Source organism: Pseudophryne corroboree, chromosome 4 (genome assembly GCF_028390025.1).
Source record: "Pseudophryne corroboree isolate aPseCor3 chromosome 4, aPseCor3.hap2, whole genome shotgun sequence".
Lineage (NCBI taxonomy): Eukaryota > Metazoa > Chordata > Amphibia > Anura > Myobatrachidae > Pseudophryne > Pseudophryne corroboree.
This window is the reverse complement of record NC_086447.1, coordinates 27,227,122-27,234,989: the sequence shown is the minus strand read 5'-3', so window position 1 is coordinate 27,234,989 and position 7,868 is coordinate 27,227,122. Positions and strand designations below refer to the sequence as shown.

Here is a 7,868-nt window from a genome sequence, read left to right as displayed (position 1 = left end):
TGTCAAATATAATTTTTTATTGGATGGCGGGTGATGCTGTTTCCATGTAGTATCTGTAGTGTAGTGGTTATCACGTTTGCGTCACATGCGAAATGTCCCCAGTTTGAAACTGAGCAGAAACATTTATTGTTATCTAAACATTTTGAATTTAATAATAGATATTTTGATAACTATCTACTGTTGCATTGGTGAATGAAAAAGCAAGCAAAAAATCGTATTGCAGAATATCAAAATTAAATTTCCCTTCTACAATGCATATTGAATGGTGTCACATTCATGAGGTTCCTGTACTGTAGGGTTATTCACATTTACCCAATACGCATAAGGTCCCCCTTCAAATTGGTCAGAAATACAATAAAAAAATATTTTTTTTGTTAAATACAGTGAATAGAATTGTTAGTAAGTGAATGTGTCCTCTTGAAATGCAAAGTGGAAAAATAGCGTCAAAATTATTAGAAAATAGAAAAATAAGTTTAGAAATGTTATTTTTTCTAAGAAAATCATGTGCCAATTGTACACTCAGATGTGTTAGTGATGACACCCTCAAGAGTTAGTTTCTGTAGTGTAGTGGTTTTTACGTTTGTCTGACATGCGAAAGGTACCCAGTTCGAAACTGGGCAGCAGCAAGCTTTTAGCTTTAGAATTTTAAAACAATGTATTTTTTGTTGAAATGCCAAATAAAAATGCAATCCAATAAAAAGTCTATTTCAGCATGCCATACAATATGTCAAAGATAATTTTTTACTGGATGGTGAGCGCTATTTCCATGTAGTTTCTGTAGTGTAGTGGTTATCACGTTTGGCTCACACACGAGTGGTCCCCAGTTTGAAAATCGGCAGAAACATATTTTGTTACCTAAACATTTTGAATTCAATCATTTATATTTTGATAACTATCTACTGTTGCATTGCTCAATGAAAAAGCAAGCAAAAAATCATATTGCAGAATATCATGTAAATTTCCCTTCTACCATTTATATTGGATGGAGTTCCATTCATGAGGTACCTGTAGTATAGGGTTATTCACATTTACCCAATATACATAAGGTTCCCCTTAAAAATTGGTTAGAAATACATTAAAAAAGGATTTTTTTTATTAAATACAATGATTAGAATTATTAATAAGTGAATGTGTCCTCTTAAAATGCAAAGTGGAAAAATAGCATAGAAATTATTAGATAATAGAAAAAAAAGTTTAGAAATTTTTTTTCTAAGAAAACCATGTGCCAATTGTACTTTCAGACTAGATAGTGATGAGATCCCCAAAAGTCAGTTTCTGTAGTGTATTGGTTATCATGTTTGTCTAACACACGAAAGGTCCCCAGTTTGAAACTGGAAAGAAACATGCTGTTAGCATTAGAATTTTAAAACAATGGATTTTTTTATTGAAATGCTCAATAAAAATGCAATCAGATAAAAAGTTTATTTCATCATGCCATACTGTATGTCAAAGATAATTTTTTATTGGATGGTGGTGATGCTGTAGTGCAGTGGTTATCATGTTTGCTTCACATGTGAAAGATACCCAGTTTGAAATTGGGCAGAAACATATTTTGTAACCTAAGCATTTTGAATTTAATAATTGATATTTTGATAACTATCTACGATTGCATTGCTCAATAAAAAAAGCAAGCAAAAAATCATATTGCAGAATATCAAAAGTAAATTTCCCTTCTACCATGCATATTGGATGGTGTTGCATTCATGAGGTACCTATAGTGCAGGGTTATTCACATTTACCTAATATGCATAAGGTTCCCCTTCAAAATTGGTCAGAAATATATTAAAAAATCATTTTTTATTGAATACAATTATCAGAACTGTTAATAAAATGAATGTGTGCTCTTTAATTGCAAAGTGGAAAAATAGCGTAGAAATTATTTGAAAATAGAAAAATAAGTATAGAAAAGAAATTTCTTAGAAAACCATGTGCCAATTGGACTTCCAGACTAGATAGTGAAGAGAATCTCAATAGTCAGTATCTGTAGTGTAGTTGTTATCACATTTGCCTAACACGTGAACGGTTCCCAGTTTGAAACTGGGCAGAAATAAGCTTTTACCTTTAGAATTTTAAAACAATGGATTTTTTTTGAAATGCCCAATAAAAATGCAATCAGATAAAAAGTTTATTTCAGCATGCCATACTGTACGTCAAAGATAATTTTTTATTAGATGGTTGGCGCTAATACTTCCATGTAGTTTCTGTAGTGTAGTGGTTATTACATTCGCCTCAGATCCCCAGTTCAAAAATTGCAAGTAACATAATTTGTTACCTAAACATATTGATTTAAAAAATGGATATTTTGATAACTATCTACTGTTGCATTGCTCAATGAAAAAGCAAGCAAAAACATCATATTGCAGAATATCAAGTCAATTTCCCTTCTATAATGCATTCTGGATGGTTTTGCAATCATGAGGTTTCTGTAGTGTAGGGTTATTCACATTTACTCAATATGCATAAGGTCCTCCTTCAAAATTGGTAAGAAATTCATTAAAAAAAGGATTTTTTTTATTTAATACAATGATCAGAATTTTTAATAAGTGAATGTGTCCTCTTGAGATGCTAAGTGGAAAAATAGCATAGAAATTAATAGAAAATCGAAAAATAAGTTTAGAAATATTTTTTTCTAAGAAAACCATGTGCAAATTCTACTTTCAGATTGCACAGTGATGAAATCCCCAAAAGTCGGTTTCTGTAGTGTATTGGTTATCATGTTTGTCTAACAAGCGAAAGGTCCCTAGTTCGAAACTGGGCAGAAACAATCTTTTAGCTTTAGAATTTTAAAACAACAGATTTTTGGTTGAAATGCTCAATAAAAATGCAATCGGATAAAAAGTTTATTTCAGCATGCCATAATGTATGTCAAAGATCATTTTTTATTGGATGGTGGGTGATGCTGTTGCCATGTAGTTTCTGTAGTGTAGTGGTTATCACGTTCGCCTCACACGCGAAAGATTCCCAGTTTAAAATTGGGGAGAAACATGTTTTGTTACGTAAACACTTTGAATTCAATAATTTATATTTTGATAACTATCTATTGTTGCATTGCTTAATGAAAAAACAAGCAAAAAATCATATTGCAGAATATCAAAAGTCAATTTAACTTCTACCATGCATATTGGATGGTGTTGCATTCATGAGGTACCTGTAGTGTAGTATTATTCACATTTAGCCAATATGCATAAGGTCCCCTTCAAAATTGGTCATAAATACATTAAATAAAGATTTTTTTTTTAGTAAATACAATGATTAGAATTGATAATAAGTGAATGTGTCCTCTTGAAATGCATAGTGGAAAAATAGCGTAGAAATTATTAGAAAATAGAAAAATAAGTTTAAAAAAAATTCTAGGAAAATTGTTTGCCAATTTTACTTCCCAACTCAATAGTAATGAGACCCTCAGATGTCAGTTTCTGTATTGTAGTGGTTATCACATTCACCTAAAACACAAAAGGTCCCCAGTTTGAAACTGGGCAGAAATAAGCTGTTATCTGTAGAATTTTAAAACATTGGATTTTTGGTTGAAATGCCCAATAAAAATGCAATCCTATAAAAAGTTTTATTTTAGAATGCCGCAATGTATGTCAAAGATATTTTTTTTTTGGATGGTGGGTGACGCTGTTTCCATGTAGTTTCTGTAGTGTAGTGGTTATCACGTTCGCCTCACGTGCGATAGGTCCCCAATTCGAAACTGTGCAGAAATATATTTTGTTACCTAAACACTTTGAATTCAATCATTTATATTTTGATAACTGTCTACTGTTGCATTGCTCAATGAAAAAACAAGCAAAAAATCATATTGCAGAATATCAAAAGTAATTTTACTTCTACCATGCATATTGGATGGTGTTGTATTCATGAGATACCTGTAGTGTAGTATTATTCACATTTTGCAAATATGCACAAGGTTCCCCTTCAAAATTGGTAAGAAATACATTAAAAATTGATTTTTTTATTAAATACAATGATCAGAACTATTAATAAGTGAATGTGTCCTCTTGAAATACAAAGTGGAAAAATAGCATAGAAATTAATAGAAAATCGAAAAATAAGTTTAGAAATATTTTTTTCTAAGAAAACCATGTGCAAATTTACTTTCAGATTACATAGTGATGAAATTCCCAAAAGTCGATTTCTGTAGTGTATTGGTTATCATGTTTGTCTAACACGCGAAAGGTCCCTAGTTCGAAACTGGGCAGAAACAATCTTTTAGCTTTAGAATTTTAAAACAACAGATTTTTGGATGAAATGCTCAATAAAAATGCAATCGGATAAAAAGTTTATTTCAGCATGCCATAATGTATGTCAAAGATCATTTTTTATTGGATGGTGGTCGCAGCTTTTTCATGTAGTTTCTGTATTGTAGTGGTTTCACATTTGTCTCATACGTGACAGGTCCCCAGTTCGAAATTGGGTAGAAACATATTTTGTTTCCTATACACTTTGAATTCAATAATTTATATTTTGATAAATATTTACTTTTGCATTGCTCAATGAAAAAGCAAGCAAAAAATCATATTGCAGAATATCAAAAGTCAATATCCCTTCTACCATGCATTTTGGATGGTGTTGCATTCATGAGGTACCAGTAGTGTAGCATTATTCACATTAACCCAATATGCATAGAGTTCCCGTCAAAATTGGTCAGAAATACATTAAAAATTGATTTTTTTTATTAAATACAATGATCAGAGCTATTAATAAGTGAATGTGTCCTCTTGAAATGCAAAGTGAAAAAATAGCGTTGAAATTATTAGAAAATAGAAAAATAAGTTTAGAAAAAAAAAATTTAAGAAAATTGTTTGCCAATTGTATTGCCCAACTCGATAGTGATGAGATCCTCAAAAGACAGTTTCTGTATTGTATTTGTTATCATAATCGCCTAAAACACAAAAGGTCCCCAGTTCGAAACTGGGCAGAAATAAGCTATTATCTTTAGAATTTTAAAACAATGGATTTTTGATTGAAATGCCCAATAAAAATGCAATCATATAAAAAGTTTTATTTCAGAATGCCATAATGTATGTCAAAGATCATTTTTTATTGGATGGTGGGTGATGCGTTGCCATGTTGTTTCTGTAGTGTAGTGGTTATCACGTTTGCCTCACACGCGAAAGATTCCCCGTTCGAAACTGGGCAGAAACATGTTTTGTTATCTAAACACTTTAAATTCAATAATTAATATTTTGATTACTATCTACTGTTGCATTGCTCAATGAAAAAAACAAGCAAAAAATAATATTGCAGATTATCAAAAGTCAATTTAACTTCTACCATGCATATTGGATGGTGTTGCATACATGAGGTACCTGTAGTGTAGTATTATTCACATTTAGCCAATTTGCATAATGTCCCCCTTTAAAATTGGTCAGAAATACATTAAATAAAGATTTTTTTTAGTAAATACAATGATCAGAAATGATAATAAGTGAATGTGTCCTCTTGAAATGCAAAGTGGAAAAATAGCGTAGAAATTATTAGAAAATAGAAAAATAAGTTTTAAAAAAAATTCTAAGAAAACTGTTTGCCAATTGTAATTCCTAACTCAATAGTAATGAGACCCTCAGATGTCAGTTTCTGTATTGTAGTGGTTATCACTTTCACCTAAAACACAAAAGGTCCCCAGTTCGAAACTGGGCAGAAATAAGCTGTTATCTTTAGAATTTTAAAACATTGGATTTTTGGTTGAAATGCCCAATAAAAATGCAATCATATAAAAAGTTTATTTTAGAATGCCATAATGTATGTTAAAGATCATTTTTTATTGGATGGTGGGTGACGCTGTTTCCATTTAGTTTCTGTAGTGTAGTGGTTATCACGATCGCCTCACGTGCGACAGGTCCCCAATTCGAAACTGTGCAGAAACATATTTTGTTACCTAAACACTTTGAATTCAATCATTTATATTTTGATAACTATCTACTGTTGCATTGCTCAATGAAAAAACAAGCAAAAAATCATATTGCAGAATATAAAAAGTCAATTTCACTTCTACCATGCATATCGGATGGTGTTGTATTCATGAGGTACCTGTAGTGTAGTATTATTCACATTTAGCCAATATGCACAAGGTTCCCCTTCAAAATTGGTCAGAAATACATTAAATAAAGATTTTTTTTAGTAAATACAATGATCAGAATTGATAATAAGTGAATGTGTCCTCTTGAAATGCAAAGTGGAAAAATAGCGTAGAAATTATTAGAAAATAGAAAAATAAGTTTATTAAAAAAAATTCTAAGAAAACCGTTTGCCAATTGTACTTCCCGAATCGATAGTGATGAGATCCTCAAAAGACAGTTTCTGTATTGTAGTGGTTATCATATTCGCCTAAAACACAAAAGGACCCCCAGTTCAAAACTGGGCAGAAATAAGCTGTTATCTTTAGAATTTTAAAACAATGGATTTTTGGTTGAAATGCCCAATAAAAATGCAATCATATAAAAAGTTTATTTCAGAATGCCATAATGTATGTCAAAGATAATTTTTTATTGGATGGTGGGTGATGCGGCTTCAATGTAGTTTCTGTAGTTTAGCGGTTATCATTTTCGCCTCACACATGAAAGGTCCCCAGTTTGAAATTGGGCAGAAACATATTTTGTTACCTAAACCAGAGGTTCTCAAACTCGGTCCTCGGGGGCACACACAGTGCATGTTTTGCAGGTCTCCTCACAGAATCGCAAGTGAAATAATTAGCTCCACCTGTGGACCTTTAAAAATGTGCCAGTGAGTAATTAATACACCTGTGCACCTGCTGGTTTATCTGCAAAAGATGCACTGTGTGTGCCCCCGAGGACCGAGTTTGAGAACCTCTGCCTAAACACTTTGAATTCAATAATTTTTATTTTGATAACTATCTACTGTTGCATTGCTGAATAAAAAAGCAAGCAAAAAATCGTATTGCAGAATATCAAAATTCAATTTCCCTTCTACAATGCATATTGAATGGTGTCGCATTCATGAGGTCCCTATAGTGCAGGGTTATTCACATTTACCCAATATGCATAAGGTTCCCCTTCAAAATTGGTCAGAAATATATAAAAAAATTATTTTTTTATTGAATACAATTATCAGAACTGTTAATAAATGAATGTGTGCTCTTTAATTGCAAAGTGGAAAAATAGAATAGAAATTATATGAAAAAAGAAAAATAAGTTTAGAAAAAATTCTTAGAAAACCATGTGCCAATTTCCATGTAGTTTCTGTAGTGTGGTGGATATCATGTTTGCCTCAAATGTGAAAGGTCTCCATATCGAAAATGGGCTGAAACATAATTTGTAACCAAAACATATTGAATTCAATTATGGATATTTTGCTAACTACTGTTGCAATTCTCAATGAAAGAGCAAGCAAAAAATCATATTGCAGAATATCAAAAGTCAATTTCCATTCTACCATGCATTTTGGATGGTGTTGCAATCATGAGTTACTTGTAGTGTAGGGTTATTCACATGTACCCAATATGCATAAGATCCCCCTTCAAAATTGATAAGAAATTCATTAAAAAAAAATATTATTTAATACAATGATCAGAATTGTTAATAAGTGAATATGTCCTCTTGAGATACTAAGTGGAAAAATAGCATAGAAATTAATAGAAAATCGAAAAATAAGTTTAAGAAAAACTTTTTTTTAAGAAAACCGTGTGCCAATTGTACTTCAAGACTCGATGGTGATGAAAACCTCAAGAGTCAGGTACTGTACTGCAGTGGTTATCACTTTTGCCTAACATGCGAAAGATCCCCAATTCGAAACTGGTAAGAAACAAGCCTTTAGCTTTAAAATTTTAAAACAATGCATTTTTTGTTGAAATGCCCAATAAAAATGCAATCAGATAAAAAATTTAATTCAGAATGCCATACTGTATG

General features: G+C 31.5%; 2 non-coding genes across 2 annotated transcripts; both read left to right on the top strand.

The window, feature by feature from the left end:
* Nucleotides 1-2,691: 2,691 nt before the first annotated feature.
* Nucleotides 2,692-2,764, top strand: TRNAV-AAC (transfer RNA valine (anticodon AAC)). Its single transcript has one exon. It is a non-coding gene; the product is annotated as a tRNA-Val (tRNA).
* A 2,311-nt stretch (nt 2,765-5,075) lies between these two features.
* On the top strand, nt 5,076-5,148 carry TRNAV-CAC (transfer RNA valine (anticodon CAC)). The gene has a single exon. It is a non-coding gene; the product is annotated as a tRNA-Val (tRNA).
* The last annotated feature ends 2,720 nt before the right edge of the window (nt 5,149-7,868 follow it).